Source organism: Eutrema salsugineum, unplaced genomic scaffold (genome assembly GCF_000478725.1).
Source record: "Eutrema salsugineum unplaced genomic scaffold, Eutsalg1_0 scaffold_11, whole genome shotgun sequence".
NCBI lineage: Eukaryota > Viridiplantae > Streptophyta > Magnoliopsida > Brassicales > Brassicaceae > Eutrema > Eutrema salsugineum.
This window is the reverse complement of record NW_006256901.1, coordinates 348,849-360,526: the sequence shown is the minus strand read 5'-3', so window position 1 is coordinate 360,526 and position 11,678 is coordinate 348,849. Positions and strand designations below refer to the sequence as shown.

General features: G+C 38.7%; 1 non-coding gene across 1 annotated transcript; it reads left to right on the top strand.

Moving 5' to 3' along the window:
- Positions 1-904: 904 nt before the first annotated feature.
- Positions 905-1,011, top strand: LOC112090035. Its single transcript, XR_002901394.1, has one exon. It is a non-coding gene; the product is annotated as a small nucleolar RNA R71 (small nucleolar RNA).
- Positions 1,012-11,678: the final 10,667 nt, after the last annotated feature.

Sequence of the window (11,678 nt, the reverse complement as noted above, 5' to 3'; positions counted from 1 at the left end):
AGCGCTTGTTAGTGCAGCATGCAGAGTTCTCCCACTTCTCAGCTCAATACCATTCACAAACTCATTCATGGGGTTTTCACCTTTTCCAGGGAGAGTTCCAGGTGATCTCTTCACAGCTTCTGCAGTCTGAGCTACCTGAACATCCAGCTTCTTCACATGAGTCCACACTGCTTCATACTTGCCATTCAAATCACTGTTCATGGTGTCCACTATGGCATTGATCTCCAGGGAAGACTTTTGCTGATTCACTAGCAGCTGTTGCATCAAGTTTTTTAGCTCATCCTGCGAGTTGTTTAAGGAACTCGAAGAAGGCTGCAAACTTGTGAAAGGCAACTTCTGCTGATTTCCACCTTGAAACCAATTCTGATTGGCGATGAACTGCTTTCCTTGGAAGTTGCTGGAGAAGTTCTTCTGAAATCCTGATTGATTCTGCACTCTTTGCTGCGGATAGACCTGATCCTGAGGGTTCTCAATATTGTTGCTTCTGTTGGACAAATTCGGGTGGTTCCTGAAGTTGTTAAAGCTGCGATTCTACACATACCCTTGTCTATTCACAAAGTTAACCTCCATCTGATGATCATCCTCTGCTTCTACAAACTCTTGAGCAAGAGGAGAGTCGCCAATCTCATCAGCAAAATGTACAAATTTCTGGTTCTCTTTCAACAGCAGATTCACCTTTGCTGTAAGCTCATCGATCTTGCTCAACTCCACACTATGAACTGCTTTGCTAGACCTGTCATACTCTTGGGATTTGTTGCTGGAGCTTGCAGCTAAGTTCTCAATCAACTCATAAGCACCTGCTTTGGACTTAGTCATGAAATCGCCATTGCTGGCTGCATTCAAAGCATTCATGTAATCCCAGTTGACATCATCATAAAAGGTTGAAAGAATCTGCTTATCAGAGAACCCATGGTGAGGGCACTCTCTTCAGTACTCCTTGTACCTTTCCCAAGCTTCGCAGAAAGCTTCACCAGGTTGCTGTCTGAACGAAGATATCTTATTCCTCAGAGCTGCAGTTTTGGACTTAGTGTAGAAGTGGTCCAAAAACGCTGATCTGCACTCTACCCAAGTAGTCAATGACCCAGCTGGCAATGACTTCAACCAGCGCAAAGCTTTATCCGCAAGTGAGAATGGAAAAAGCTTGCACTTCAGAAAGTTGCTTGGTATCCCATTCGATCCAGTCGTACTGCAAATGTCCTCAAAATTTTTGATGTGGTCCATCGGAGTTTCAGCAGGAAGCTTATGGAAAAGGTGCTGTTTCACCAATGAGATCAACTGAGGTTTGATCTCAAAAATCTTGCCTGTTGATCGTTGGAGGAGCAATCACAACTCTGTTTTGGTAGAAAGCATGCAAATTTTCCTTGTCTCCGATCGCAGACTGTAGCTGCTCCCTGTCTTGTTGAGCTTTTTGCAACTACTCCAATTGTTGCCGAAACTGCTGCATCTCAGCTAACACGTTGTTGTTGTCCTGATTGCCCATGTTGGCTTGAATAGGCCTTTGACGTCTGTTTTCTCGCTCGACTCTTGCTAGCTCGGCGTTTGACAAAGAAACAAGATCTTCGGTGCAGTTGCTCCTTGTGGATATGTTTATCATACACCTGAAACACACACAAACAAGAGAACAAGAGAAAAAAATTAGTAAAGTCTTAGTCTGAATTTCAAACCAAGAATCAGAGGTAATGAATTGGTCCTCGTCGCAATGGTGCCAAAAATTGATTCCAACTGGATGTATCTCCTAGTTTCTACTGCAATCGAACAGTGATGAGATTGTAATATAAAGGATTTGAAATCCAGAGGACCAATGCTACTCTATGACTCTACGAGGACTGAAATAAAGCTAAGACAAAATATGGTTGGTTTGTAACTTTAGTGACTAGTAAACGCAAGTTAAAGACGATTTTAATTCAAGTTAAAACAAGCACTAGATCTAGGTAATTCGCAGGAGTTTTAGAGATGAGAACCAGATGACTATTCAAGGCACAACTTAAATGCAGGTCTCGAACTCAAACATAAAAGCTTATCGATCCACTGTCGTAATCTCGGTAACTTTATCTAACAACCTAAATTCTAAACTGTCGTTTGAACCTAGAAAATTGCAGACAAGCATTAACGAGCAGGTTTGATCTGTTCACGATTTCCCTTAACTTCAACTGTCGTTGACTAAAGACAAATCGCTCACCAGTGTTTGTTCTAGCAACCTATTACACTTTTGATGAATAGATTAACCTAAGATCGTAAATTGAATGGCCAGTTCAACCTAAGCGTTAAGTCTAACAGAGGTGAAGGCAATCGATTTTAAACCCTATTTGCATCCAATTCTCTAACTCATGAAATCCTTTGAAAACCTTAATCTAGCTAAGAGATCTACTCAGACATGGAGAAAAGAAACACAACAACAGATGAAAAGGAATTCATGAAATAAATCGCAGAAGAGATAATAGGGTTCAGAATTCTTCTCAAAGTGTAGCAGATTTCTTCTTCCAAAAGCTTACAAGTAAAAACTCTCTTGTTCAGAAAAATTGTAAAATGAAAACGTGTAGGAAAGTCTGTAAAACGTGGTGATCTTTTTGAGGCGGCTCTAGACTTTTTATTCTCTTTCTGGTCCCAGAATTAGGTAAAAATCGATTTTCTTATTTTTCTCCAGGTGGTTAGAGTAGGTGCTCCACAAAGGGATGAAATTGGGAGCAGGTGCTTCCGACCAAGAATGATCCAACTTCGTGTAAATTGGCCTCTTTTGCTCAGCTTCAGCTCCTTTTTGCACCAAAAGCTCCAGCTGCTCCAAACCATCGTTTTAAGCCTCCTAATTACCTGAAATGACCTGAAAAAGACTTCAAAAACTCTTAAAAAGATCAGAAAACATATGTCAGAATTAGTCAAAATAGCCACTTATCACCTATTTCTATCCAATCTTTCGTTTAACCAATTTTTAGTTTAATAATAGATTAATTAGCATCCATGTATGTACGGATTCTTAGCCAGGTAATGATGCCATGAGAAATGTGCAACTTTATATGATAAAATATATTTAATTTCAAAAAATTTAATTTTTTAGATTCAAAATATCATGGACAAATTATAAAATAAACATACATATATAAGTGTATTGCCATGCATCCAACACATACCTAATCAAACTTTAAGCCATTGATCATACTGATATAGATAGATATCTAAGACCATGTCCAACGCAGGGTTTGATAGAGTTCAAACATGGGGTTCAAAACATATTTTGGATTTTATTTAATCACAGAGATCCACTTTATTGATGAATCGGTTCTAATATAAGAGTTTATAGAATGTTCAAGAGTGATGTGGCATGGCCTAATTGGTTAAAGGAATTTTTTTTGGGTTTAACCTTTTGGGGTCTTTCGACGACATCGAACACTTCGCCGGCTCCGACGTCTCTTACCAAATGGGAGAGTTCTGCTTCGCAATTGGAGAGGATTCAGCTGGTTAAAGTCTCTCGCAGAGACGGCGTCGAAGTCCATATCGTCTGAGTTACAGATGAAACACATCGGGTTCTGAGCTAACGTATCCGACTTTGACGGGGTTCGTAAACTCCATCATCCTCCCATCTTGCAAGATCAGTTTCATCGTCGCCACTTGAGTCGACTCGCTCGAACTGCATATACCCATTTATTTATATGTATTTTAAAAATATTCAGTACTGTGATGATTCTTGGTAACTCGCTGAGTTGACTCTGTTAGCCGTGACTCGGTTTCCGATGAGAAGGGTTATTAAGTGGAAACAAGAATGTGGAAGAGAAAGGGAAGATTTTTGTGAAAAATGGCAAAATTCAGGGTTGGAACCATTAAAAATGGTAAAGTTCTTAACTTCTAAACTTAGAAAAAAATATTAATAAATAATTAATTAGAACCTTTGAAGGAGGTTCAGGGTTGAATATGCTCTAATAGTTAGGTAAGTTTTAATTTTTTTTATATTCCCCATGAAAAGAGGATAAATCCATCAACTTGTTATATTGCTTTCGTTCAAGAGGTCTTAGTTTTGTTTTTGGACAAAATAGCTAGCAGTTGAAAATTGTTTTAGTTTGGCTGGTTAGTCGCAGTTTCTTATAAACTCTAATCGTCTTATTATAGAATTTAAACCTAAAATATTTATAGTTGTCTTAATCGTTCAAGTAAAGATCAATTAATTAATAGGCCACAATATAGCTTATCGACCGTATCACTCCAAGTAAAAGTTTAGCCTAATTCTTTTAGCTAGATTTCTCAAAATTGCGATACAGTTTGACGACCGATGCTTAAAACAAATTACAACACTACATTCTTTTTATCAATAAGAAAACCAAGTAATATAAATAAAGTAAAATACGATAAACAAAATTTAATTTGCAAAATGGCCATGAGAGTCATGAGTGCTGTTAAAGCAAATTAGACCTAGTTTGACTTAAAAAAAAATATATGACAATCACTAGTGTAACTTACTAAATATAGTACCAAAGCTTAGAAATACAGACATCTTTGAATATAAAGTCATCCTTCTATATTGGCAACGAGGTCCCCCTGCCTAGTAAGTCTTTGACGTGGACCCTGTCAAAGTACTATGTGTTTTGTTTTGTTTTGTTAATTATGCAAATCTCTAGAGCTTTGTAAATAAAAATTAGTAAGTAATAATGTAATATTGTAAGAAACCGGATAATCTATGTTGATGTAAGGCATTTCTCCCTCTAATTTTCTTTTCTTCTTTCTTATCTGTAATCGATCCGAATATACTAGTTATAATACAAAAGAATTTCTAGCAAAAAAAAATATTGCTAGAAAGCAAATAAATATCTACGTAAGTATGAACGACCATATGTCTTGGACGCAAACCTTTTAATGCATAATGTAGCTTACTAAATATAGTAAAACCTTATGAATACAGACGCGATTTCATTAAATATAAACCCTCTTTCTATTTTTGGAATTGAGGTCTGATGCAGCGTATTCTTCTTTTCCATATTCTTCTTACGCAAGATTTCTGTTTTCCTTTTCTTTTGGATTTCTTCTTTTTTATGCTTTTCCTTTTCATTAGCGTTTTAGGATTTCTATTTCTTTGTTTCGCTATATAAAGACCTCTAAACCTTGTAAAGAGGCACGTTGAATTGAATTTTAATAGAAGTTGTTTCTTTCATTGAGCTTTGCAAAGAAAGTTTCTTTACAAGTCTCGCCCCTCTGTTTTTAAGCAGAAAACAGAGTTTCGTCTTGATTCTTCTCACTTCCCGGGAACGTGAGGAACAAGATACCCTTTTCGTGCTTCCGCTCCATCACTTTTGGTATCAGAGCTTCGTCGTTCCTGCCGTTAATCATGCCTCCAAAACAGCAGAACAAAGACAAAGACGTTCACCATGATGATTGGGGAGAATTACGAAGAACAATCCAGGAGATGCATGTAAATTTGCATTCATCTATTCAGCAATCTCATGAAGCACTACAGCGTTCTTTGCAGGATGCTATTGCAACGATTGGTCAACAGCAACACCGTCGCAGACCTCTTGTTCAGGACGAAGATGATTTCGTTGATGAAAATCCGTTTGCTCCTATTCAGGCACGTGACAATCGTCTTCGTCATGGGGATCGGGATCTGGTTTTCAATGAAAGACAGGATCGCAGATGGGAAACAGGATTCAAAACCGATTTACCAGAATTCACAGGAAGTATTCGTGGTGAAGAATTAATTGACTGGATCGTAACAGTTGAAGAGATATTGGCGTTTAAACAAGTCCCTGAAGATCGACAAGTTGCTCTTGTGGCGACAAAATTCAGAGGTCAAGCAGCCTCTTGGTGGTTACAATTGAAGTCTACACGTGCTCGGGAAAGGAAACCAAAGATTGAGTCATGGGATAAATTGAAGAAACACTTGAGAAAAACGTTTCTTCCTTATAATTTTGATCGTACTATGTTCACAAAGTTACAAAACCTGCGCCAAGGACCTCGTACGGTAGACGAATATGCGGAGGAATTCTACTTATTGATGACGCGTAATGAGATACATGACAGTGAAATTCAGCTTGTAGCTCGTTTTATCGGTGGATTACGACCTCAACTTCAGAACGCATTGGAGCAATTTGACCCAAACACAGTCCCTGAAGCTCATCGACGTGCGGCTACGTTTGAAAGGCAATTTCGTTCATCATCTGGTACCTGGAATGCGTCTTCTCGTTTACGCATACCTAATACGCAGGATCAAACTACAAACACAAACCCAGAAACAAGGAATGTGTCTCGTTCATCCGCTCCTAATCAAGCATCGTCATCTTCCGACGACCCATCACTTCGTCGTTCGTCACGCCCCAATGCCCTACGCTGTTTTGCTTGTGGCGAACCTGGGCATATTCAAACAGCTTGCCCAAAACAGGTAAAACGTGGTCTTTTGATAGAAGAGATGGACCCAGATTATGACTCCTATCATGATGACGACCCAACCTTGGATTCACAAGACGATGTTGAGCTCAATGGTGATAACGGTCCGCTCTTGGTAACTAGACACATATGTTTGGCTCCTCAAACGTTGGAAGAACCATGGCTTCGTACACATATCTTCCAGTCAACTTGCACTGTCAAAGGCAAAGTGTGCACCTTCATTATTGATTCTGGAAGCAGCCACAATATAGTCTCTGATTATGCCGTGCGGAAATTAGGACTTGAGAAGGAAGCTCATCCAACGCCTTATAAGTTAACTTGGTTGAAAACGGGCACAGAGATACGCATCACTCACCGCACACTAGTCTCTTTCTCTATTGGCTCGGTCTACAAAGATCAGTTGTATTGCGATATTGCCCCAATGGACGTCGGTCATCTTATCTTTGGAAGACCATGGCAATACGACCGTGAAACTACTCATGACGGTAAAAGGAATACATATCGCTTTGTGTTTAATAACAGAACAATTACTCTACTTCCGAAGGACCCAACGGTACAGTCACCCCTTCCTATGGGATCAGCTGAAGCAAAATCACAAGTGTCCTTATTTTGTTCAAGGGTAACATTTGAAGAAGAACTTCGTCAAACTGGGTTTGCTTTTGCTGTCCTCACTGTTCCATCTGCGCCCTCATCGACAAGTACTCTCGCTACTCCTTTTGAGGCCCTTCTTCATGAGTTTCAAGACGTTTTTCCCGAGGAATTACCGAATGTGCTACCACCACTAAGAGATATCCAACATCAGATTGACTTAGTTCCGGGTGCCACATTACCTAATCGACCTCACTATAGAATGAGCCCGCAAGAACATGATGAACTCCGAAGACAAGTCGAAAGTCTTCTCGCTAAAGGTCATGTACGGGAAAGCCTTAGTCCTTGTGCTGTGCCTGCACTTCTAATTCCAAAAAAAGATGGATCGTGGCGTATGTGCGTTGATAGCCGGGCTATTAATAAGATCACTGTTCGATATCGCTTTCCTATTCCTAGGTTGGATGATCTTCTGGACCAAATTGGCTCAGCCTCGGTATTCTCGAAAATTGATTTAAAAAGTGGATATCATCAAATTCGCATTCGTCCAGGAGATGAGTGGAAGACAGCTTTCAAGACGAGAGAAGGATTGTTTGAGTGGTTAGTAATGCCATTTGGCCTTTCTAATGCTCCAAGTACTTTCATGCGAGTTATGAATCAAGCACTCAGACCATTTATTGGCAAATTTGTGGTGGTGTATTTTGACGATATACTCATCTTTAGCTCATCAATGGAAGCTCATTTGTCTCACCTGCGTGAGGTACTTAGTGTCTTACGCAAGGAAAGCTTATTTGGCGCTCGACAGAAGTGTCAATTCGGAACCGATCATGTCCTGTTTTTGGGCTACATCGTCTCCAGCAATGGTTTGGCCGTAGATCAGTCCAAAATTGCAGCAATTCAGTCTTGGCCAACTCCCAAAACAATCACTGATGTTCGGAGCTTTCATGGCTTAGCGTCATTCTACCGTCGATTTGTTTCACATTTTAGCACCATTATGGCGCCTATTACCAACTGTATGCGCGAGGGCAAGTTTGAATGGACTGAGGAGGCTGCTACAGCATTTGATGAGATTAAAAAGAAGCTTACTACAGCTCCAGTGTTAGTCTTACCTGATTTTTCACTTACTTTTGAGTTACATTGTGATGCCTCAAAGCTGGGGATAGGAGCCGTTTTAAGTCAACAAAATCGTCCTGTTGCGTACTTCAGTGAAAAACTCTCAGGAGCTCGGAGTAGATACAGTACGTATGATGTGGAGTTTTATTCAATCGTACAAGCCATCAAGCACTGGAAACACTACCTATGTCATCGTGACTTTGTGTTATTCACGGATCATGATGCTTTGCGACATCTTGATAGTCAAGCAAAAGTTTCTGCTCGACATGCCGCTTGGATTGCTTTTCTACAGCAATTTACGTTCACAATTAAGCATCAGGCCGGTAAATTAAATCGTGTAGCAGATGCGTTGAGTAGACGTCACACTCTTCTTACCGTTATGCACAACTCGGTATTAGGCTTTGCTTTGTTTAGTGACTTATATGCTACAGATCCTTACTTTGGACGTATTTGGGTGGAGGTGCAATCTGGTTTTCATCGTGACTTTACACTTACTGATGGCTTTTTATTCAAAGGTAATCAGTTGTGTATTCCCACTTGCAGCCTGCGTTTACGTATCATTGAGCAGCTACATTCTGAAGGTCATGTTGGTCGCGACAGAACTCTTCACCTTATCTCATCAAACTATTTTTGGCCTTCTCTTCGTCGTGACGTGGAGCGATATGTTGAGCGATGCCGTGCCTGCCAACAAGCCAAAGGAAAGGCATCCAACGCAGGATTATATATGCCTTTGCCAATTCCAACGCAACCATGGACAGACATTAGCATGGATTTTATCTTAGGATTACCGCGAACACAAAGAGGTCATGATTCTATCTTTGTTATCGTCGACCGATTCTCTAAAATGGCTCATTTTATTCCTTGTAAGAGGACGACAGATGCGGTACAAGTAGCTTTCTTATTCTTCCGAGAAGTTTATCGACTTCATGGATTGCCATCATCAATCGTTTCAGACCGTGATACTCGCTTTTTGAGTCATTTTTGGCGATCTCTATGGAAGCTTCTTCGCACAAACTTGAATATGAGTACTGCTTATCACCCTCAAACCGATGGTCAGACGGAAGTGACTAATCGTGCTTTGGGAAATATGTTGCGTAGTCTAGTCGGGGACAATATCAAATCATGGGACAACCATCTAGCGCAAGCCGAATTTGCTCACAATCATGCGCATAATCGAAGCTTGGGTTTTTGTCCTTTTAAGGTGATTTATGGCATTCTTCCTCGTGGTCCTTTAGACTTAACAACAGCACCTGATCAAACTCGTTTACATGGCCAAGCAATTGATTTCGTGGAAGAGCTTCAACTTGTTCATCAACAGGCTCAGTCTCACTTAGAGAAATCGGTGGAATCATATAAACAAGCTGCAGATAAACATCGACGTGAAGTCATTTTTCAACCTGGTGATCTTGTCTGGGTCGTTTTAACTAAAGATAGATTTTCTTCTCATGAATACAATAAGCTCAAGTCACGGAAGATTGGTCCCATCGAAGTTGTCCAACGCATTAACGACAACGCCTATAAACTACGTCTACCTGATCATATTCGCACCTCTGATGTCTTCAATGTGAAGCATCTTTATCCCTATCGGGGTGAAAATGAGGAACCAGATTCGGGGTCGAATCTTCAGCTACCCGGGGAGGAATGATGCAGCGTATTCTTCTTTTCCATATTCTTCTTACGCAAGATTTCTGTTTTCCTTTTCTTTTGGATTTCTTCTTTTTTATGCTTTTCCTTTTCATTAGCGTTTTAGGATTTCTATTTCTTTGTTTCGCTATATAAAGACCTCTAAACCTTGTAAAGAGGCACGTTGAATTGAATTTTAATAGAAGTTGTTTCTTTCATTGAGCTTTGCAAAGAAAGTTTCTTTACAAGTCTCGCCCCTCTGTTTTTAAGCAGAAAACAGAGTTTCGTCTTGATTCTTCTCACTTCCCGGGAACGTGAGGAACAAGATACCCTTTTCGTGCTTCCGCTCCATCAAGGTCCCCCTTCGTGGACCCTGTCAAAGTTTGTTTTTTTCTTTTCAAATCTCCAGAACTTGTATATGTATATATATTGTAATTGATTTCATAAGTGCATGTCAGTCGTAAGCAAATAAACCCAAATCTTTTTAGTAAGAATTATGAGTTCATGGAACTGATATTTATATCTCGGTTAAGAACTCGGATCTTTACTAATTTTGTTGTAAACTCTACCGTATTCTGGTTTCATTACTCAGACTTTTGTTTGATTTTAAGTTTCTATCTCTATATTTATATATTGGTTACTAGATTCCATTAACTAGAATCATAATCGTTTTGGAATATTGAATTCTCAGTTTCTTTCTCTGTATGTATATATAGTGTGAGTACCCTTTTTTTCTTTTTATCGCACTAATTAAACGTTAACGGTGACGAAAAGAAAAATGATATATATAGACTCAAGATTATAATAATGGTAACGATTCCAGAGTTTGCAACTTAATTATAGCGTGCAAAAGTAAACAGTATAAATTATTCTGTACAATGTTAATTACAAATACAAATCCACATTCATTAAAAGTTCATATAAACTCTTGTGTTACATTCCAGTAAATTGATTAGAAAAGACATAATGACATTTCCTTGTATAAGAGATCTGATATTTTGCACCTGAGATTCACAATATTAAAGTCAGCCACAAAGTCCCTTAATAGATTGTAGAAGAGCTGAGTTCCTTCTCCGGTCTATCTTAGGTAAATGTTTAGGCATCATGGATTAATCCTGCAATATTCACAAAGAACAAACTGTATATTGTAATGTTTCTGGATGATTACAGTTATTGAGAAATCCAATACGAGTGACTTAGGTAAATACCTGCTCTTGGATAATGCCGCATGCCTCGACTACTTGTGCTTCAAGTTTAATTAAGTTCCCTCTCTGACGCTTCTGAAGTATATGCGGTTGTAAATAAAGCTTAGTAAGTAATAATGTAAGAAACAAAATAAACATCTACGTTAAGTATGAACGACCATATGTCTTGGACGCAAACCTTTTAATGCATAATGTAGCTTACTAAACATAGTAAAAGCTTATAAATACAGACGAGACTTCTTTGAATATAAACCCCCTCTTTCTAATTTTGGATTTGAGGTTTCCCTTCCACTAAGTCTTAACGTGGACCCTGTCAAAGTGTTTTTTTTTCTTTTTTATCAAATCTCCATAGCTTGTATATATATAATAATTGGTTTCGTAAGTGCATGTCAGTCGTAAGTAAATAAACCCAAATCTTTTTTAAAAGAATTATGAGTTCATGGGAATTAATATTCTATTATACTTTATTAGAATATGTTGGTATATCTGTACTTTACAAGCTATAGAGATCTGATCTAAAAGCAAAACAAAAGTGGAAAAATATCTCAGTTCTCGGTCGTCATGTCTTACATTCAAAACCGGACTTCGTAACCTTGTATAGTAAAACAAATACAAACTTTTATAGATTCTAAGGTTTCGCAAGGTTGCAGAATTATATCTCCGATTTTTATAGTTAGTCCTTACTTAAGTGCCAACATATGTGAATGCATGGTTTTTGTTTTTGAAAATTAATAACGAGCAACAAACAAGAATTAATAGAAATATATATATACGCGTTTGTAAATAAAA